Raw genomic sequence first — 23,239 nt, 5'->3', positions numbered from 1 at the left:
GGCATCCCTTGGCTTACAGCGACATCCCTCCAACCTCTACCTGTCTTCATATGGCCTTCCCCCTCTGTGTGTGCTCTCCTCTGTGTTTGGGCTCACATTCCCTTCTTATAAGGTCACTAGTGATATCGGCTTTAGGGCCTACCCTATTCCATTATGACCTCATGCTCACTTGGTTATACATCTGCAAAGACCTTATTTCTAGTTAAGATCTCATTCATAGATACTGGGGGTTAGGAACTCAGCATATCTTTCTGGGGGACACAATTCAATCCACAATGGGGACTTTTTGTATTAAATAACAAAAAATAAGTACATTTTCATGTACTCGAATGAAATAAATACAAGTTTCTCAATTTTAGGAAAGTGTCTATTAGCTCTGACTGAGAATTAGCACCTGGGTGTTTGTTGAAATGCACATATTTGACTCTGAGAGTCTGTGATGGAGGCATGATTTGCATTTTAACAGAATCCAAGTGATTTGGATGTAGGTGACCTGGGGAACCCTACTTTGAGAAATACTGTTTTATATTACACCATAACTCTCCCCAAATGATCAGTGCCTTGCTGTTAATTCCCAGATATTTTCTACATTAGATAATTGTTTTTTATCTTTGGCTCAGTTTTATAATGGGATGCATAAACCATTTCCAGGGTCAGTCCTAATTCATTATTAATACCATTCTTTAATTGGTGGCCCATGAACTGAGACCTCATTTAGGGAAATCCTAAGTCATCATAATCCTTACTGGTTTTCCAAATTTTGCTTTGAGGTCTACTCAAATTTAAAGAAGATATTTTCATCTGAGTTCTTAAAAAATCTGCCGCCATTTTGTTTGGCAATAGACTGAATTTGATAAAAACTCAAGAGTCATCTTGAAGATATACCTTTTAGCATGGTAACAACCTTTAGCCCAGTATTAAGAGCATCATTTGGGAGCAAGCTAAGTGGGAAAAGGAAAAACCACTGCTAGCCTGAATTGAGAATGAGACTTCTGATGAGTTTTCTCATGTGCACAGAGGGGATAATTACAGAACCTGTTAGTACAGGAGAGCCTGGGAGAGAGTAAACATTCAAAAAATACTAGCTATTAGCTATTATTTTATTTAGTCATTAAATAATGATACCCTGTACCTTTGGAAAGGATTTTCTCCCTTATTTTACAAATGATACCTAAAAGGCAAGAGGTAACAACAGAAGATAAATCAGTGTTGCATTTTTCCATTGTTTTCCAAATGTTTATGAATAATGAGGCCAGAGGCATCTCTTTAAGTAGTATTTAGTTATGTGAACAGGAATGTATATTAAAACCCTTTAAATGTTCCCATTAGCAAATATTTGCACACCTGGTAATCCTTTTTGCATTTTTCATTGTGAACCAAAGAAACCAGAGCTTTCTTTTCCTCCATTGATCAAACTGTTAATATTTATAATTGAAGCTTAAGAGAAAAAATTTTATATGGTGGTTCAATTTGAGTACAGTGGCAGTGTGAAAAACCTCTCATTTACATAGAAACATTCTCTGGCTCTATATACATAGTGATCTACATAATTGCATATTTATGTGATGTATCCACATGTATAGATCACAATGTATATATGCCTTTGGAGGTGTTTAGCATGAACGTAATTTTATAGCTTTCTAAAGAAAGAAAAACTCTCAAAGGTCTAACAGTTGTGTGATACCTTTAGAATTTTGGTTTTTTATTTTTTTTTTAATTTCTTTTTTTAAAGATTTATTTATCCATTGGAGAGAGACGGGGCAGTATGAGTGCGGTGGGGGGGGAGGGCAGAGGGAGAGGGAGAGAATCTCAAGCAGACTCCCCACTGAGCACTGAACCGGATGGACTCAGGGCTTGATCTCAGGACCCTGAGATCATGACCTGAGCCAAAACCAAGAGTTGGATGCTCAACCGACTGAGCCACCCAGATGCCCCACAAAATTTCGGTCTTATGATTTGCAGAAACATAACTGTAGGCGTGGAATGATTTCAGCTTAAGCTCTAGGACTTTCCTTTGGGCTTTTTATTTATGTTCTAATTCTCTGGAAATTGGGGGATGTATTTTTTTCTCAGTTGCTATGTGGTTTGCTGTTGCACAGCTAATAAGCATGTTGCCCGCTCAGCAGGGAATTAGTAATCCTGACCTAGGGTGGCCTGTGGGATGTCAGGCTGACACTGGATGGACGGTTCATGTCTAGGGAAGCTAAGGCTTCGATTCAGACCCTAAGCCCTACTGAAGGAGAGGACAAAATCCTCGCTGGAACCACAGAGTTTGCAAAAGAAGACCTGAGGCTGGTTGGCTTCCCTGGAGATCTCCTAGCCATCAGATCCTGCCCTTCTACTCAGTTCTTGTCTTCCTCCCCCTCTTGATGGGAAAACCATTTCTTCTCAGCCTCCTCTTCTTCCCTCAGGTGCTCACTGTTGATACTACCTGGATGTCCTGTCAATGCACAGTCCCTCTGCTGTCTCTCCTGCTGTTAACAAGTATATGGTGTTCTTAAGAGCAAATGTCACTCATCTTCGACTTCTCTTGTATCTCGCTTCCTCCTCTCATTCTTTGCTCTCTCTGGCTCCCTCCTTGCCTTCCTGATTGTGTCTTAGGCCCCAGCAGTCCATCTGAGTCTTTTCTCCCAGCCACAAACATAACCTTTAAAACGAACCTCCTCCCAGTCACGTCCTTCTCCCTTCCAATGTTCTGCCAGAGGAATTTTCTAGAGCATGGTTCTACTGAAAAGTCTTCAGTGAGTCCCTTTATTTTAAGAGTAAAGTTTAAAAAAAAATGGTATATTTAAGAGTTTCAAAGAGGTATAGCAACGCTTAGTGCAATGTGGGAGCTTCATCTACACAGACACATCTCTTATGTTAAAACTCTGCCTACTCAGATGACCAGCAATGATTTTCCTGTTGTATTTTGAAAATTGCTATAAAAACAAAACTTAGTTGATTGCTGTGAGACAATCACCAGTCATATTGGGGCACATACATGACTATGAAACCTAAGAAACCCAGAGAATGAACGTGGCAACTGTTACATAAAGTTAAAAAGAATTCATGATTCTTTAGACTCAGGAAGACAGATCTATATATCTTGTAAGATCATTGATCAACTTGAATTAAAGCAGCAATGACAATCAAATTTTAATTTTTCTTGGTATTATAAAATATGTAAAATAATCATAAAATCCTCCTATGATTTTCCAGCAACATGTGTGGGAACGCTTCACAATTGAAATGATTTCCTCAAACTTCCAGATCCTGCTATCACCATGACTTTCAGCTTTACTTATATTCTCACTCTGCTGCACCTATTCCTGGGAGCCATTTACCCAGTTCTTGGCTCTTAGGACACATTTAAGCTACCGAGTTGGTATCATCTTAAGGAGAAATGAGAATTTTCTCCTGGTTTCTGTCTCTTGCCTTTGCAAACTTAAAAATTATGCAGACATTAATTTCCATAGGTCTTTCTTAGAAAGTTTAGAGCAAAAGTACTAATATTTCACTCCATGCCTGTCCACTTTTATTTTACTACTTGGACCTGCAAAGAGCATCCTTCTTGCATCCTTTGGATCTTTCTTCCATGCACTCCTGTTCTCAGGGTTCCAATAGAACACTGACCCTAAGATGTGAAATAGTCACATTAAACTTATTTTTCCCTGAGCAGTAAATGTCTTGAGGTTGTAGCCCTGACTGACTATCACAGCCCCAAGTGAGTAGTCAGAAATAAGTTACATCGTGCTGATATGTGAATGACAGCAAGTGTTAGGAGGCGGGTGATCAGGAAAGAAAACTCCTAAAATAATATCCTTGTGCTCTAGGCCCATCGTAACCACCTTTTATTATGGATACAGGGTTTGCCCAGCTGGGTCAATGGTTAGAGCACAATGCTTCATTTCCAAACAGAGATCATGGCCTTCCTCCCTTCTAAGCTAAGGGCAATGACAAGACATGAAGGTTAACCAATTAAATATTAGGGTCAAAACATTTCCAAAACATCAGCTGTCTCCTACTATGACTCAGTCCCTAAATCAGCCTCAAGTGTGTAATATGGAAATCAATTCCTGGCTAGGCCCTCCTCGAGGCAATTTACATGGGTTTATTACAGACTTCTGAATCTCGTGAAATTTCCTCTGGCCACTCTATAACTCTATTTCCTCATCTGTAAAGTCTGGGGTTGCTATGTGGATTAAAGGAATGAATACAGGCACGTTAGTTTTCAATAGAGGCTGGCCATTGCCATAGGACTTCCTCTGGGCATTGTTGTGGGGTCCAGTGATGTCATTATGTGACACCTGGAGAAACGTGGATGGCCAGAAAACCCCAGGACCAAGAGTAACTAAAAACAGGCTCTGGTGGATCCAACAAGTCCAGCCTCAGGTAGAGGGAAGCAGACAGGCAGAGTAACAGGCAGTTTCTGCTCAGCAAACATGGAGCTAGTAAGCAGCATTTGTTAACTGTGTTCCTGGTTCTCCGTCCTCTTTTGCATTTTGTGATCTCCCCCAAACTTCCTGGTGGCAGCTGTACCCAGAGGCAGATTAGCAAACTGTAGGTGAAATCTCCTGAGTGGGCTAGGAGTATCGTTCAAATCCCTGACCCCAAAGAAAAAATTGATCATCTAACTGATTTCCATCTTTTCAAATGATTATGGCTAATGAAGAACTTCAATCATGGTACCGTATGGTGGTGAAAAGAAATCCATTGCAATACAGAGATAATAGGTCAACAAATAAAAGGACACAGTAGCAATAACTTGGGCAGAAAGCATTAAAGGCACACGAATCACTCTTGTCCATACTTATTGTGTGCCATCGAAGGTCACAGAACGCATTGGGCACTTCAGGAGAGAGAGGTGACGGGGCAGATGGGACAGGGAGTAAGAGAAAAGAAACTGGTAACAGATATTTACAGAGGGCTCACTGTGCATCAGGCCCAGATGTGAGTTTTCTGTATCCCATCACATTTACTCCTCTTCAGGTATCAATACCATGGATTAAGGCACTCTGTTACAGCCCCAACCAGGTTCATGTCCCCACTCTGCTCCTAACCAGGTGTGACTTTAGATGAAACATGGAACCTTCCCACATCAGGTATTACTGACTTCTTCTTACAAATGAGAAAGCTAAAACTCTGAGACACTAAGATCATTTCCTGTATGGGTGAGAACCATCATATGAACTCAGGTCAAAGTCTTTTTCCTTCCTATGGTATAACTGGAGAGCTGTCATATTTCCTTCTTATAAAATATGGGGAGGAAATATGTCAGCTCAAAGTTTCATGGGATGGTGAGTAGGTGGCCACAAATTTGTCTCCAAATGGAGTGGAAGTAGAAAGGGTAAAAGAACTTGTTTCTCCTCATGGTACCACCCATCTGGTGGTAGGCCTCTCTATTCCAGTTCATAAAGAACGTGGGAAGACTGCCCTTCTATGAGCCTTTATTTAACCCAGATATCAAATAAACAGATTCAGAAGAATCATCCAGAAGTTTTAGCACATGTGATCCTAACTTATTCATACTGTGGATTTCTTTTTTTATTTCCCAAGGGACTGAGATTTTGGAATGCAATAATAATGTTACTTCTAAGCATGCTTTACGGATGATTTTTTTCCCTTTGAAAACTCAGATTCATTGCTTTTGGATTTTTCTTTTTGTACTTTCCGTGAAACATGTTAACATTGATTCTCCCTGTTTTCCTGATTTTTGTTGCAGAGAAAGGAGATATCCCATGACCTTCCTTTCACGGAAGGTCACTATATAACACACCGACCCTTCATTCAGATTTCTGAGAAGTTTTCCATCCCGGGAAGAGCAACAAATCAAAAGACCGGCATCAATGTGTGGATATTTTACTGCCCAATCCAGTGAGACTCTACAATTTTCATACTGAGAAGTAATATATGACCTAGACAAGACCCAGACATAGGCTCATGAGAAGACTACGGGGCTTTAAATTTATTGCCTTGATCATGGAAAAGAAATATGAGTAATCACTGCCATCCACCAACTCAGGATGGTCTTTGGGGGCAATCAATGTTTGAGAGAATCAAGGAACATCTGGAAATCAGCATATTTTGAGCTAGTTCACACACTGCTCGGTTCATATTTCAACTGATCTGTGTACGAGGCAGTTTGGCTGCCCTGAGAAAAGCAGCCTCGATGTATCCTCTGGGGTTAGGAAATTTCAGCAAGGCTAGAAGGGGAACATAGGAGGTAACCCCCCCCTCACAGGACTCCAAGTGCAATACTTGCAGGGCTGGTGTATCATGGCTCATTTTAACCCACTTCAATTTTTCCCAGCAGCTCTCAGCAAAATGCTCCTCAAGGCATTTTACTAACAAAAATGACTATCGAAGGTACATAAGAAAATGTCCAAATAACACTGCTCAAGACTTTGTCCAAGTAAAGAATGACAAACCTTTCTCTGACCTTGCCTTTCCTCATCTTTTATGCTGCAGATGAACCAAAAGAGAAGGAAAAAAAAATATATCACAACATCTGAGAGAGCAGGGTCTTGCACTTAGACAGGAAGGCAAGAGAGGGAGTTTTCACAGCGGTGTTGACTTTGGCATCGGTATTTTCCCTAAAGTTCAGATGGTAACTCTAGAGACTACATGTAAGACGGTTGATTTCTGAAGGCTCTTTATGTTAGAAATATTCAGTTCAATCCACATGTTTCTAACATAGCAGATACCCTGAGACGTTTCTTGGTTTTGGTCTCACAAGAACTCAAGAGTCACCACACTGTGTTAGATCCTGATTCTTTTAGTACATTATATTCTAAAAGAGGTTCTAAGGGATATTTTATGTCAAACCTACAGGACTATAAATTTACCTCCAAAGCATCCCAGTTTGTCTTAGGAACAAATTGTGTGTGTTCTTCATAAAGGTGTCTAGATGTTTTTTGAATACGTTTGTGAGGGTGGTTGGTGCTACTTTTTGACAGGTAACGTATGTCAAGGTGTAGCAAGGAGCGTAGCTCCAAGACAGCTAGAAAAATATCCCCGGGACGATTCATTGTTCTCTTTGCTTACTTTAAACAAGGGTGTGTGGGTCTGGAGTGCATCCCAACAGCCTTAATTCTAGCTGCTTTCATCAATTTCCTAGGATAGGGTCTCCTTCATTCCCTTGACTACATAGGCACCTTGTTCCAGTTCTGTTTTTCTCTGTTCAGGGTTGCCTTGTAGTTCAGAAAAAAGAATCATCGTAAGGTTGGAAGGATAGACATCTTTCTAGGTTACATTTCATTGTAACCTTTTGGGTCAGAGCAGCCTTCTGGACCAAGAACCAGGACCAAGCCCATGACAAACAAGTGGATACCCTTCCCCCTCAGTACAACTGCAATTAATACTTTCCTCTGTGGGTGCGCTTGACAGTGTTCTTATTACCCTCGAAACCATCTAAACACTTAACCACCATACACACCATAGAGGTCTAGATGATAGTTACTCTTTCCAAAGATGGAGACTCTGAGGCTCAGGGAGGTATGGTAAAGAGAAGAAGGGGGCCTGAAGCTACATTTTTGAGGTCAGATCTAGTGCTGGCTCTGGAACTTAAAACCTGATTAACCGTGAGGGAGGGGCCCTGGACCGAATGCTTATCCTCTAGGTAGAGTTGTGATTCTCAAACTTGAATGTATGTACTTCAGAACCACCTGGGGGCTTGTTGACATGCAGATTCTGGGCCCCATTCCCTGACTTTCAGATTTAGAAGGTCTGGAGTTGGGCTTGAGAATTGGATTCCCAACAAGTTCCCAGGTGACGCTAAAGTCGCTTCCCCTCCTAGGGATTGTGCTTTGAGAAACCCTGTTTCAGAATCTAGGTCAGTGGCCCTCTATCCTGTTTTGACACCAGAATTTCCATGGGAAGCTTTAGAGATATGTATTGATAGCTGGACCTTCCTTCAGAAGTCAGAATGCTTCAGCTGTCGTAGGAAAGCACGTGGGGGCATTGGTATTCTTTTTACTTGTCCCTAGGTCGTTGTAATGTGCAGTGATGTTCCAAAAAAGGCTGGAAGCCATTGTTTAAGGCAGGGGCCTGCATGCTGAGGTTTCCAGTTGGCTACTGTTTTCGCAAATAAATTTTATTGGCACACAGCCCTTGCCATTTAGTCAACGACTGCTTTCACGTAATAATGACAGAATTGAGTAGCTGTGACAGATACCATTGGCCAGCAAGGCAGAACATACTCACTCCCCAGCCCTTGGTAAGTAATAAAAGCAAAATAGAGGAAACCATAGATGATACTCAATACTTTTTTTACTTTCAACAAGTCTTTCCAAATCCTGATGAAGGCAATGTGGAATGTTTGGAAAATAGGAGAGAGGCTGAGCTTTTCTATAAGGAACTTGACTCAAGGTTGTGATCGCCTCTTTTTAAGTGACTTTCCACTTTACTTTTTTATTTCCTGCACATTCATTCTCCTTTCCCACCATCTGAACACCTTGTCTTCTTTCAGCTGTTCAAGTCCATGAGCTTCTTCGTCTTTTTTTTTTTTTTAAAGATTTTATTTATTTATTTATTTATTTGAGAGAAAGAGAATGGGATGGGGAGGGAGAGGGACAATCAGACTCCCCATTGTGCACAGAGCCTGATGTGGGGCTCGATCTCACCAACACGAGATCATGACCTGAGCCAAAAGTAAGAGTTGGCCATTCGACCGAGTCACCCAGGTGCCCTGACATGGGCTTCTCAATAACACATTAGAATTCTGCTTTGCTGGCTACCTTCGTTTCATGGTCTTTACTTGGGTGGCATATTATAGTGGAAAAGGTATGATATTTGGAGTCACAGGATCTGTATTTGAATCCTATCTCTGCTACTTAGCGATGAAATCTCAGGGAAGCTTACTTAGCTTCCGTGAACTTTGTTTTCCTGAACTGGTAAAATAAAGATGATAATACCTCACTTGTTGGGTTACTGCAGAGACGAAGGAAGGTTAGTCCAAGTGTATTGCAAACTGTAGAATCCCTTACACATTTCATTTACTATTATTGGTCACAACTTCTCTGGAGAATACAAGAAGGGAATGGCAGTCCACTTCATTGGTGTCCTTTTAGGTTTCACCAGGAAGGGACAGAACCTGTCTAGACTCTGAAATTGGGTTTATCCTAGTTTGACAAGGTCGGGGGACGGGGCCCTGGAACTTCTCAGCTGCAGTTCTGATGGTTGACTCAGAACCCCAGGATTAGATTTCAAAGCCTACACTGACAATAAGATGCTGCACAGGGTTGCCCTAAAATGAAACTTATGGTCATGACAGCAGGGATTACAAAATCTGGAAAAAGGAAAAAAAATGAGTCAAGAAACCAATTACCTAAAATTTTAAACTTATAACTAAAGTAGAAGAAGGATACAGCAAAAAGCTAAGGGAGGCCCTGAATATTTTACAGCTAACTTCAGTGGCTCCTACAACTTTCTGGCTCAGTGCTATATGAAGAGGGTAATGCATACGAAATTAATTCATAAAGCATATGAAGAGCCTGGAATCCTTTCCATTCCTGATGCACAGACCAATTTCATCCCTAAATCCCTCTTCTGTTGCCTGTGGGAATATCTTGTCATGTACTCTTATCATCTCCTTGCAATGATTTCCAGAAACTTCATGTAAACATACAGAGAAAAGAAAATGTTAACCTCTCCCATAACTCACATGCAGTGGCCAAAGAGGAAAGTGTCTTTCTTGTAAACATAGATCTTCACATCTGTTCCTTCTCTTGCAAACTCCTGACATCAAATTTACTCACAGCAAAACTATTACTGGCCAGTTTAGTGAGAACCACCAAATGGATTCTATATCTATCTATATCTATTTATATCTCTCTATCTATCTACCTCTATCTATCTATCTATCTATCTATCTATATTCCAGAGTATTAGAAGAAAAAACCTTTGGGAAAATGATTAACTTCTTGTAATGATTTGACAGAAGGGCATCATTTTTTCCATCAAGCCATTATATATCTTTAAACCCCATATTTCTAGTTCCGCTCTGAAGACAGAATCAGCCACATTTTGGTATCCCCATGCCAGAGACCAACAGATGAGCCAGCCCCATGCCAGAGAGAGCAAACTGGCAACGCAAACTATGTACAGAGAGATTATGCAAAGACTTCAAATCTTCCATTTTGATAAAAACTTGCAAAATGAAACAGCGAGAATATAATTAGAACAATCTGTTAGACCCAAGACTGTTGGTATCTTTCTCTTGCTCTTTTTTTTTTCCCACTTGGAACTTTCACTATTTATCAACCACTGTAGATCTAGAAACACCAGTTGGGTGGAATTAGGCAAAAGCTAATTGCTACACTTCAGTTCAGTCCCGCTGCTATCCGTGGGCCTCGTTAGGCCCTCTAACAACCAGCTTCTTGGGCCTCAAAGTGCCTACCGGAAGAAACAGAAGCCCAGCTTGGATGAAAGGAGGGATCCAAAAGAATTATCAGAGAAAAAAATGCTAAATTCAGAAATACGAAATAGAGCCAAAGGAACATCCAGTTTCAAGGACCCAAGTTTGGAAAGATTCATCCTGCCGACTTTTATCCATCTTTCCTTTCTTTTAATCCCTGTAACACCAAGAAAATATGACTGTTACAGAGTTGGCAATGACTGGTTCTCAGGCAGAGAACAGAAATCGAATCTGTTGTGACTCTTGATTTCTCCATAGCTCACTGAAGAGAAAGAAAAGATAGGAAAGAACATAAGCGGGACGCCTGGGTGGCTCAGTGGGTTAAGCAGCTGCCTTCGGCTCAGGTCATGATCCCAGCGTCCTGGGATCGAGTCCCGCATCAGGCTCCTTGCTCGGCAGGGAACCTGCTTCTCCCTCTGCCTCTGCCTGCCACTCTGTCTGCCTTTGCTTGCTCTCTCTCTCTCTCTGACAAATAAATAAACAAAATCTTAAAAAAAAAAAAAAAGAACATAAGCTTTTGTTTTAGGAACTCTGAAATAATCCAAAGTTTGCTTGATGTCTGTGTTCCAAGAGTTTGCAACTTTCCTAGAGGAGGGAATTTCTTGCTTGAAATAGTCTGGTAACAAATTTGTTTACCTTTCGTTTCTCCTAGGAGACACTTCTTCCCACCTTGACTAGAGATCTTGTGTTTCTCTGTTTAACTCAGGGTTTTATTGTGAGGCTCTTTTCCATCATTATTTTATACGGCATTTACTGGGAACATTTCTGAAAGACCCTCAAGCAAAACTTACATCAACTTCCATATACAACTTCTAATACTTCCATATACACAGGCCTTGTTCTCTTTGCTCCTTTTTGTTCCCAGAATGCACATGAGTCTGTGCTGGAGGCTCCCCTTGGCCTTGCTGTGGCCACACAGCTGCTCAATGTCTGGTTGGGATTAGGGGCATAGATTGGGCCACAGAACCAAACAAATAAATGGGCCCAGCTGGCCAGTGAACACCCAACCTTGGCCTTGGCACTTGCCCTAAGCCAGGAACAGGCAAACTTTTTCTGGGAAAGGCTAGTGGAATGTAGGCTTTGGAACACAGATGGTATGACTTGGGGCTTTGGAGGCCATATGGTGTCTCTCAGGACTACCACTATCGTAGCAGCCACGTATCATAGTCCTAATATGGAGTGTGAAAGCACATAAAAGATACCTCAATGAATGAGTGGGGCTGTGTTCCAATAAAACTTTATTGACAAAAAAAACAGATGCTGTGGTACGTGGGCCATTGTTGGCTAAGCCCTGCAAACAAACCTGCCTGATCAGTTTGAACCCAACTCGTTCAGCTTCTCTTCACCAATGTAACCAATCCCCACCCTGAAGACACTTAATATTGTTCCTCAAATGAGCCTGCTAGCTGGAGTTGATTTATAATGCCCAAATCAGGGACACCTGGGTGGCTCAGTCAGTTAAGCATCTGCCTTCAGCTCAGGACATGATCCCAGCATCCTGGGATCGAGTCCCACATTAGGCTCCTTGCTCAGCGGGAAGCCTGACTCTCCTCAGCCTGCCACTCCCTCTGCTTGTGCTCAATCTCTGACCAAAAGGGGGGAAAAAAATATATATCTATATCTATCTATCTATCTATCTATCTATCTATATATACACATACACACACTGTAGTTTGATTTGGACATTATATATATATACACACACACATATATATATAATGTCCAAATCAAACTAAAGTGTGACGGAAAAAGAAGGCAAATTTTATTAAATTTTGGGGGGGAAATCCAATTTCTGAGATCAAAAGGAGATACTAAACTTGTGGAACCACTTTGCATATTTAAATGTGACAATCAGCCTCGTAACCAACCACGTTAAGAGAATAATCGTTGCGCCCCGGAAACCCACAACCTCACATACCAGGGCTCTGTGAAGCAGGCTACAGTCTCGAGGTCTATATATGCAATCTGTCGTCTTTCCCTTTTGGAGATCACATGGGGAAAAACACGTAGCAGACAGCTTGGCACACCATGAACATTATTATCCTCTGTAACATATAAGGGATCGGAGCCTTGCTTCTGTTCCTCTGAGGTATCTATGAACCACCTTGGGGTCTTGTGAAAAACGCAGATACTGATAAAGCAGGTCTGGGGTGGGGTCCCAGGCTCTTCTAACAGGCATCCAGGTGAGACTGGTCTAAAAACCTCACTTTGAAGAATAAGGACCTAGAGCAGTGTTTGGCAATGTGGGCTACACACTGGAAACTCCTGGGAAGCTTGTCAAACACCCAGGCTTCATCTAGCCCCACACCATACGGGTCAGCATCCATAGGGATGCGGACCCCGATGTAAGTACTTTTTAAAGTGATATATTTGTAGACTTTCAAGACTGAGAGTTGCTGAATAGAGGCTCAGAGAAATTAACTGACTTGCCCACGGGCACTTGACTTTAAATGACTTGAACAGTTTTGCTTGCCTGGTATTTGAAAATGGTCTTGAAAGTCGTCACTAGGCAGGGCACAGGCAGAGTAGTTTCAAGGATGACAGCAGAGACGGAGCGGGGAGGAGAGGAGGAAAGACAAGTTGAATTTATTCACACACGGTGTTATCCATACTGGTCAAGGGAACGCAGATAAAGCAGTAGCCCTGCACATTGCTTTGTCCCTATGTGAAAATCCCTCTTATGCCTCTTTCTTTCTTCATCAAAGCAGCAGGGCAAAGAGCCTCTCGGAAGGGATATTTAAGTTCAGAACTGTGCAGTACCTTCAGCTCCTTTGATGAATCACACCATGATGAAAGCCCAGAGTCTGAGTAATCACATTTGGCTTCCTTTCTGCCTCTCGGGACATTCAAAAAGTCATATTTATGGGATGAGGCAAAATTTCTGACCCAGGGATTTCTGTCTTGAATAAGATCAAGCTAAAGGAAGAAGGAGAAGAAGAAGAAGAAGAAGAAGAAAAAAACTTGCGAGGTGGGGGATGAAGGGATAACCCCAGGTTTTGGGGGTCTCCTAAACGCATACAAACCAACATTGTGAGTGTAAGGCCATTTTCACCTCAAAAAACATACGGACTTGAGTGACGTTGACACAGTTGTTTAACCATGGTTGTTCAAGACCAGATCCATTTTCTTTCTCTCTGCAGATCCGGTGGAGAACAACTCTCCCCCACCCCCACCCCCCCCCGGGCTGAAGACCTTGGCTGTGTCATTTGGGACATCCTATTTCAAAGAGGAAGTGCAAATGTATGGGAGGAATTGGACGTCTCCCAGACTAAGCAGATGGCAGCTGTCGAGGATACGGGAGGTACAGATGCACTCCTGGGAGCCTCATCCTTCCAGGTAGAGGATGTGAGGGGCCCGGGGTCTGGTGGGTTCTGGGAACAACGTGAGCTCATGTGAAAATTCACAACACTGAACATGCAGGAAGAACTCAGCGTTTTGCCAAATGTTTTCAGTGGCTTAAATTCAAGCATGACGTTCCCTCCATCTCCATTCCTTTGGGATATTCTCGTGGACATTTTATTTAGTTTCTTTACTTTGTCCCTCTCTGACTCCTTTTGGACAATAAAGAAACATGAATCATGCCCGAAAAGACATTAGCCAGATGTTCTGAAAAAGAAATAAAACTTGGAGGGCTCCAGTTTCTGTGGGAAGCAACTCGCCAGCCTGAGTTCAACTGAGCTTTTGTCCCCGCAGACTTCTTTCTTCAGGATTTCCCAAGGGTGATCTGAACCCACAGATCAGTGACCGGTGGGGTCACGCATTCCCCATTCACAGAAGCTTTGGGATTGTCCTAGGAAGGGACTGTGGAACCACTGACGTCCAGCCATCCCTCATTTTACGGATGAGTAGAAGTGAGCTGGGCAAGGTCATACAGCAATGCTGGGGCAGCAGTGGGACCAGAGCCCTGACTCCCAGAGCAGCAGCCCCCTCCCAGACCAGACCACCCCTCTTCTCAACTGAGCATAGAACAAGGAGCTGCAGTGAGTTCACTTTTGCTTTCCAGAATCAGAAGATACCAACACAATGAAGTTGGTAAGCGACAAAGAAGTTCAGAAATATTTGCTATGAGGCTGTTTAATTTATATATAATAAGCTCTTTCTAGAAAGACTTCCAGGAGACTGGGCTATGCAGCTGACTGTGTGGGGCCTCTCTTTCTATTTGCTTCTGATAAAGAGCAGTGGTACAAGACCATGGTTGATGTTAGTGACATCCGTGAGACCAGCAACAGGGACAGTCAGGAAGTCTTAGTTTGGATTTTTCTCTCTCTGCAGGGAGTTCACTGTAGGGTGAATCCTTTCACACATGGGCCAAGAAGTCATCTGTACACATCTAACGGGGCAGTCATTCTTCCAGGAAGCATACATTGGATGCTTTGGTAGTGGGTATGCAGAGGGAAAGGCAGATAGATCCTCAAGGGTCAGGAAGATAGCAGTCCATGTAGCATGTAGACATCATGGACATCATGATGAGAGATGGACATCAGAATCACCTGAGAGCATGTCGAATGGACAGATTTTCTGTCCTCCAGCCCAGGTATGGCTGATCTGGTATGGTTCTGGCTTGGTTCTCAGCAATTTTTTAAAAAAACTAAAGTTCTGATGTAGGTGATCCTGGTCCCACATATTCACAGATGCTGGTCTAGTAGGAAGAGGTCCTTCGAGACAGCAGCGACAGATCTTTCTCTAACTGCTGGCTTTCTGGTCTATCTCCAGGAAGGATGAAGAGTGACCCTCTGCTATGTGTGTCCCAACAAAGTCAGGGGGGAAGAGATGAGGAAGTATGTTTGGATGGAGAACTTAATTTTAAAGTGCCCTGGAGTACACGGCAACCCTCCTTCTTCTCACATTTAGGGAACCTCTCCGCTCGCCTCCTTTCTCCTAAGAAAAGAAGGCCCTAAAGCCATCTCGGGGAAGGGAAAAATGTGTGAAATGACTTACGCTTAGATTCAATTTTATAAGAACCAGTGAGTACACCCACTTACTAGGTATCACACATCCCTTTAGTGAGAAAAAAAAAAAAAAAAAGCACATACAAAAAAACCTCACAAAAGAAAATGACCGAAGCACTTTTGAATAAGTATTTCCAGAAGATGTGGCCACCTGGTGTTCCTGGAACAGTGAGACTCTTGGAAAGGGATCTGAGGTCATAGTGAAGCACCAGCGTAGTGAGCGGACATTTTTCCCAAGTGCTTGGCATTTTGGGAATGTCTTGCTTTTGTTTTTGCTCTGACTGCAGCAAATTAACCGTGATGTGAAGACACCTTTTTTCTTGTGTTGTGCCTAGAATACCATGAGAGAAGCCACAGCTGTGGGAGGCACGGGGCGAGGGGTAGTGAATGCAAATGGGAAGGATGGAGTGGGAGAGCAAGACGGTGGCTTCTCTGGAAGGGAAGATGAAAGAGGGCCACGAAACAGAAGAACAGAACATCATGGTGAGATGCTCCATGATGAATCATGTCCATGAGATTCCAAATGGCCCCAGCCCGTTCCCCAGCACTTCTTTGGACACAGAGGGAAAGTCACACCTCACAGCACAGTGAGTAAAACATGTTATAGCCACGTAAACAGCAGGCTCTGGCAGAGGCAGTGGGCCCTTCTTTTTTAAAATTAGGCATGGCATCGGGGCACCTGGGTGGCTCAGTGGGTTAAGCCTCTGCCTTTGGCTTGGGTCATGATCTCGGGGTCCTGGGATCGAGCTCCGCATCGGGCTCTCTGCTCAGCAGGGAGTCTACTTCCTCCTCTCTCTCTGCCTGCTTCTCTGCCTACTTGTGATCTCTGTCTGTCAAATAAATAAATAAAATCTTAAAAAAAATTAGGCATGGCATCATACATGTGGAAAAAGAAATGACAACTTTGCCTCTCTATGCCTTGGTATATGTGAACCCTAGAGATAGACTGAGGACTTTTGCTGCCTCATGGATGTTGGTAGAGGCTAAATCACAAATACTATTTTGATGTGAGAGTCCCTGAAAAAGTTATCATTGATAAAATGGCAGTGGGAGCTGGAGGTGGACCCTCCTTTCCCACCCCGTTCTAGGTAGTTTCACAGGAGGAGGGAGCAAGTTACTCTGCGTACTCGACTGTCATTCCTCCCAGAATACTAGTGTTTAAAAGGTGGAAAGGATCTTAGATACTTTCTTATTACTCTTACCCAGCCGCTTTGTTCTCCTCTCCCCATCATTTAACTGAAAGAAGAGAGCTGGAGGGACTCACCCAAGGTTCTAGTGCCTTGTCCGTGTTTTCACTAGAAAAAGGCACCATTTCTGAGAGGATTCCTCTTGCCAGCTAATCTGAAATCAGCTTGGATGGTCAGTGTAGTTTTATCAATCATGACAAGCGTACCACTCTGATGGCCTCATATCTGCTAGAATGGTCATCATCAAGAAGAGGAGGGGAGCACTGGCAAGGATGTGGGGAGGAACGAAGCCCACTGCAGGGTCAGTGGGGACATAAATGGGTTCAGCCCGTGTAGAATATGGTCTTCAGAACCCCAAAAAATTAAAAATAGAATAGGGATCCAGCAATCCTGCTTCTGGGTATTTATCCAAAGGAAATGAAAAGACGTCAAAAAGATATCTTCAGTCCCATGTTAATTGCAGCACTATTCCCAAGAGCCAAGATAGGGAAACAAGCTAAGTGTCAACAGGGGAGTGGGCAAAGAAGATGTGGTATTGCACACACACACACACACACACACACACTCACACACACACACACACACGGAATATTTTTCAGCCATGAGAATGAAGGAAATCCTGCCATTTATAGCAACACAGATGGACTTTGAGGGCATTATGCTAAGCAAGACAAGTCAGACAAAGACAAATACTGTGTGATCTCCCTTGCAAGTACAATTCCAAAAAGCCAAACTTGTAGAAACAGGGAGCAGAATGGTGGTTATTGGGGGTTGGAGGGCAGGACAACTGAGGAGATGTTGTTCAAAGGGCACAAACCCACAGTAAAGAAAGATAACCAAGTGTACCACTCCAGTAGGTTGATAGTGCAGGAGTCTGTGTCTGTGTTGGGGCAGAGGGAATGTGGGACCTCTCTGTGCTTTCCATTCACATTTTCTATGAACAGGAAACTTCTCCGACATATATAAGGAGAAGAGAAAAAAAAATCCACATTTTTTTGTGACAGTGAATTCAACAAGTTCAATTTACTTTTTCTTTGTGATTGTAATTTGTGACTCTTTTTTATTCTAATATATATATGTATATACTCTATAGATGTATAGCTATATATGTATATATATCCTATATATGGGCTTACAACAACCAGCATGACATTATTTTGAAAGATGCATTACTGGATGTATGGCTTGAATGAATAGAAGATGAGAAGCAAAGAAGTATCTCAGCCCGAAGCCAAAGGGATTTTCGCATCAGCCACACCATCTTTCTGGATTCCAGGGTCTTCACTGGCAAAGTGAGAGCATTGGACTAGACGGACTTTAATGTCCTGGCACCCAACCCGAAAGATCCCTGAGTGTAGAGCAAATGTTTTGAATTGTTTTTCCTTGGCAGTGATGGTGAATCCGCACTTTGGCTCAAGGCTGTCTCACTGTGTCCTTGTGAGACCCTCTGGAGGAAGGTGCTCCAAGTGTATGGTGAGGAAAGAGGTCTTGGCCAGCCCTCTTAAGGATCAGAACTTAGACTTCATTTGCACCTTGTCCTAGTCACCTGACTACATGGTCTTGTTTTTAGAGTTGGCATGAGCCAACCCAGGGTCAAGTATGACTTTGGTGTTTCTGGATAAATCACAGTCCTGTTTGCATCACAATGACTCAAAAGGGCTGAAAAATTGATGACCACAATTCAAGATAATGCAACTATTTGGAAGACAAAAGTACGTAATAAGGATGATAACCAAGTGAGCAATCTTGGAAACACTTTATACAACTCCTACAAGCATTTAAATAATATGCTGAAAGTCTCTTATCATTTTAAATCTATAGAGCCATAGCTTTTACTCTTAATCATCAATTTGACCAAAAATAATTTCCTTCCTCATACTACTATTGTTTCGGAAGGTCTTAGAAATGGGGATCTTGAATTCCAAATCCCCATGGTCAGCAGCCTTTGAGAATTTTTCAGTGATGTAAAAGAAAGCAAACTTAGGAGGACAGTTATCCAAACATTCTATAAACACTGACAATAGTGACCATCCAGATCCACCCATCTCCTCAATTTTTTTCTTCACCTTCCTTCGAATGAGCAATGCACTCTTCTAAGCTTCATGTGGAATTCTGAACACAATTTCTGTGTTCTGGTCACCCTAAATAGCCTTAAGAATCAGAAAACAAAAATCTTCCTTCCTTCCTTCCTTCCTTTTTTTTTTAAACAGAGTATCTCATGAAAGTACTATGGGCAACAAAAAAGAGACAAAATAGCAGTAAACCCACAAAAATGCCTGTGTACCTCTCGTTTGACCTTTGATAGTAGAAGAGACATTACAGACACCAAGAGCATTGTAGCATCAGACCCATGGGAAACAGAAAGCGAGCCCTGGAAGTCTCTTCAAGGGAAAGAGCAAAGAGCTGACTCCTGTTGTTTTAAGCTTTACAAACAAGGTACCCTACGTGAACACCTTTGACTATTCTAAAACACTCCACAAATGCCGACTTTTCTTTGCTGACCCAGGATAGGCTGTTACGCAGTTCCTGTGTCCATCTGGAGCTGTGATAAATTTCGTAAGCTAGGCAGGTGGGACAACTTGGTGGACATAAATCCCGGGTAAAGTAAGAAGCCTGGGTTTGTGCCTTTGTTTCTCCTTTTATTTTTAGAGGGGAGAGGTCAAGATGGAGAAAGAAGAGCTGAATGATCCTTCTTGTCCTTCCTGTCATTCCCCATCGTCAAATCTACTCTCCAGGCACTGATCATTTTATAGTTAAATTACAGCCAATGGCTCATTTCTGTGTTCACCTTCAAGTGAGTTTTTTCAAAAAGGCTATTTCAGATGCTATTCACCTTTGCACTGGATTCAGCTGCTTAATTTGGGCTGATGAGGTCCTCTGCCAGTACTTCTTCCTTGTCTAGCTGGAGTGCTGTTAACAAGAGCCTTTCTCTGTTGGTCCTTGGTGGTGGCGTGAGGCCGCGAGATGTGCGCAGAGCTCAGGAATATGTCATGGGAGACATGGTGGGTCCCCCACTCTGTATTCCATCATTCCTCCGGGTAATTTGTACCCACCATTTGGCTACATGCTTCCCAAATACTCTTCTAGAACTTGGCTCTCTTATCATCTTCCCCAACGTTCAGCCTGGGACTTTTTTTTTTTTTTTCTTAAAGATTTTATTTTATTTATTTGGCAGAGAGAGATAGATCACAAGTAGGCAGAACAGCAGGCAGAGAGAGAGGGGGAAGCAGGCTCCCTGCTGAGCAGAGGTCCCGATGCGGGACTCGATCCCAGGACCCTGAGATCATGACCTGAGCTGAAGGCAGAGCTTTACCCACTGAGCCACACAGGCGCCCCCAGCCTGGGACTTTTTATTGGAATCTTGCTCTGTGGCCATAGCTTAGAGAGAAAGCTCCAGGGTTCCCAGTCTTTGACAACCAAATGGGAACCGGTGGTGGCTCGCACTTCCCCACTCATCTGAGAATGCCAAAGCCTGAAGACTATTTCTGTAAAGAACAAGAAGCCCACCTACAGCCTGTGTGTTAGAGCCAATCTCGCAATGAATAACTGAGATTTTTGAAATTAGATGTTGTTGTTTATGATTAATAATAACAACATCTGTGCTTAATCTAGCAAGCGGCAGTGGCACCTGTCTGTGGAAGGGTAAAGTTTAGGGCAAGACATGACAGGAGGGATAAGGAAGACCTGGAAATGGGTGGTCAAATTTCACAATGAGGTGTCTTTGAATTTTAAAAAGTAGCAATGAATCACAGACGTTCATATAAAAGTATCATGCTTCGACTACCATTTGGAAAATAACTGTAACAATCTCTAGGTTGTTCACTTATGACTATTGGACGCAGGAAGGTTATCACAATTTAAAAAATAAACACACATACACACACACACACACACACACACACACACACACACACACACACAGCCCATGAGCCTTCTCTGTTATACCATGATCCAAATTATCCAAAGTGCTTCTCAAAAAATATTCCTAAGGATTCATTTTACTTCTCAACCCCCAGAAATGTTTGTTTATTTATTTATTTACTGAAAAACACATGAAGGGCTTTCTGTTTTATTTATTTTGTCAAGAAATCTTGACAAAAGAGAAGAGGAAGCTTTCTTTGCTTGAGCCCTCACCATTAAAATCCTAATGAAATAATTCTTGTTCCTTGAAGACTGTTGTATAAAGAAGATTTGATTTTCCCGAGTAACTGGAAACATCTTCACGAGGACATGTCTTGCACTAAAGACAGCCTCTGGGTTTTTGGATTTTATGTGAGGAGATCAATTAAGGCAGTTTGCTGGCCTTTATGTTTTCTTCCCAAAGCTAGTCTAGCTGCTTCGTGTTTACCCCTTTTCTCTAGCACTCAAGGAGCTGTAAGGAGCAGGCAAAGGAAATGCTGGGCTTTTTCAAGTGCAGAGATGAGTGCTCTTAGCTGAAATGAATGTAGGCTGCTGTGGGGTAGTTTTCTTAGGTCCAAATCCCTCAGAATAAAACTTACAAAGTCATTGTTTTCTTGCCTCGTTACACACAAATAATTTATGAATTTATATTGTAATTTTTCTTCCAGCTGACTCAGAGCTCTACGATTTTACAAATAATTCCACGAAAACCAATGGCGCACACATTCCTGAGACTTTCATTGCAATCAATAAGTTTGCTGTTGCTGTCAGGCTATGCAATTTCCCTGATTAACCTGTGAAAAGTGTTCTCCTTCATGAATGCTGTCCAGCAATAAACAGATATTGTAAAAGAAGACCAGGGCAGGTTCCAGAACTCAAATTCTTGGTGATCTTAAATGATGATGTATGAAAGAAAGAGAGAGGGAGAACAGTTTGATTTGCTCCAACTAGGTTGACCAAGAAAGGAGAAGACCAGAAAAATTGCTTTGCCTAAGCAAACATGGCATCAAATCAGACAAGAGCAGCGTTCCCCAAATGCAATTTCGAGGCTTTATTTAAAATATATATAGTCTGGATTTGAAAGACACTTAAATGTCGGTAATAAAAAAGTCTATGCTCATTCTGTTTTTCTGCTGCTATTTTTCTACTCCTTGTTGGCAACAGCTTCTACCTCCTCCCTTGAGATACTGTCCTAAGATTTGGAGTGGGACTCCTTTGCTCTGGTTGAATTGTGACTGAATTCAAAGTTCAGATCAGCAAAAAAGCCAACTGACACTAAAAATCAAGCTGACTTCCAAAGAGATGCTGGTTTTCTCGGGCCATATAGATACCCTCTCTGTAACAAAGACTTAGAATTCTCTGAGAATTCTAAAAAATTTGGACACATTCTTTCCCAGTATCTAATCTATGTGGAATTAGAACTCGTTTTGTCTGGCATCCCCCAAAGTATCGTGAGCTCCTGATTATGCTCTAACCACTCATCCCTGGGTCAAATTAGTGCACAATAAAGATTTGTTGAATGAATGAAGGATTTTTCTCTTCTTTCTCGTGTAAGGTTTGTCTTAGAGCTGGAGAGAGTAAGAGGTTGATTTTTATCAACTTAAAAATCTCGTCTTGGTCATGCATATTTGTGGGTGACAACATTCCCATTCACTAGCATTTTCACTCTGTGTGAAAGTCTCCGCCTTTCTGACAGAAGGCTTGGTCACATGACCCCCTTTGGCCAATGAGCTGTGAACCATGTGATGTGCCCCCTCTAGGTGAAGACTCCAACGGATGTCTTTGCCACATTCTCTCTTTCTCCGCTACCGTTAACAGGTGAAGCTCCAGATGACGGTTGCACCCTGGGTCCTGGAGTGAGGGTGATGATCATGTGGAGCTAGTTGACCCACAGAAAACCCACAAAGCATACTGGTCTTAAACGAGCAATAAACTTGTGTTCTTTATGAGCCATTTTGGGGGGTGTTCACAAGTGCTGCGTTGCCTAGCTTAGCTTATAGGAATCGATAAAGTATTGGCAAAGCTCCCAAAGATAGAACCCAAACCCAACTTCCAAAAAATTATTTGTTCACCAGCAATATCGTGGTGCTGTTGCAGCTGCTGGTGGTTCATTTACTGTCAACATTTTTTTTTTCCCTCTTGTTAATAGCTTGGCCAGTCTTTTAAGTGTTAGAAAATACCCATGAAGTTAGAGCCTCTGACAATAATGACTATGAATGAGCTTAAGTAATAAAATTATTGTGTATTGCAGATATCTTTCTACCTTTAACATTTATGAAGCGAAGTCAATTTTCACTCAAACAGGTTTCTTTTCATCTGGTTTTCTCTACAATGTTTATGCCTGAGGTTTATTGCTAGCAGTAAAGAGTGTCCAAGTATGTTATGGGAATAGCCAAATTCCCAGTGCTTTAAAATGTATTCCATAGGCCCCAGAGTCCGTTAAAAGCTGATTGATTATACAGCAAATACATCAAAACTGGTATTTATGAAATATCCCATTTCTTCAGCTCTCTGTCTCTCATAAGTCTGAACATCACATTTGGGAGTTGTGCAGCGAATATCTCAGACAGCTACGAGAAAAAATTACTGCAGATTTTCCATGACAAAAAGAAGGTTCTTTAAGCTGCTCAATAAGTTAATAAAAGATCTATGTCAACAGGTGCGTCTCATGAACACATATTTTAAAAGGTGTGGTTTAAGTCGTTTAGTATGGCTTGTCTGTTCAGATTTTCATATTTAAGTTACTAAAACACTGATTACATAGCTGGATAAAGAGCAAATACACTGAATGATAGGCAGGAGGGTTT

At 42.1% G+C, this 23,239-nt stretch overlaps 1 protein-coding gene across 1 annotated transcript in view; it reads right to left on the bottom strand.

The window, feature by feature from the left end:
- LOC111146965 (glypican 6) overlaps positions 1-23,239 on the bottom strand; it is a 1,144,597-nt gene that overhangs the window by 55,942 nt on the left and 1,065,416 nt on the right. The window lies entirely within an intron of this gene.

Source organism: Enhydra lutris, unplaced genomic scaffold, assembly GCF_002288905.1.
Source record: "Enhydra lutris kenyoni isolate GAN:26980312 unplaced genomic scaffold, ASM228890v2 scaffoldscaffold15, whole genome shotgun sequence".
In the NCBI taxonomy this organism is placed as follows: Eukaryota; Metazoa; Chordata; class Mammalia; order Carnivora; family Mustelidae; genus Enhydra; species Enhydra lutris.
This window is presented reverse-complemented; position numbering and strand designations above follow the sequence as displayed.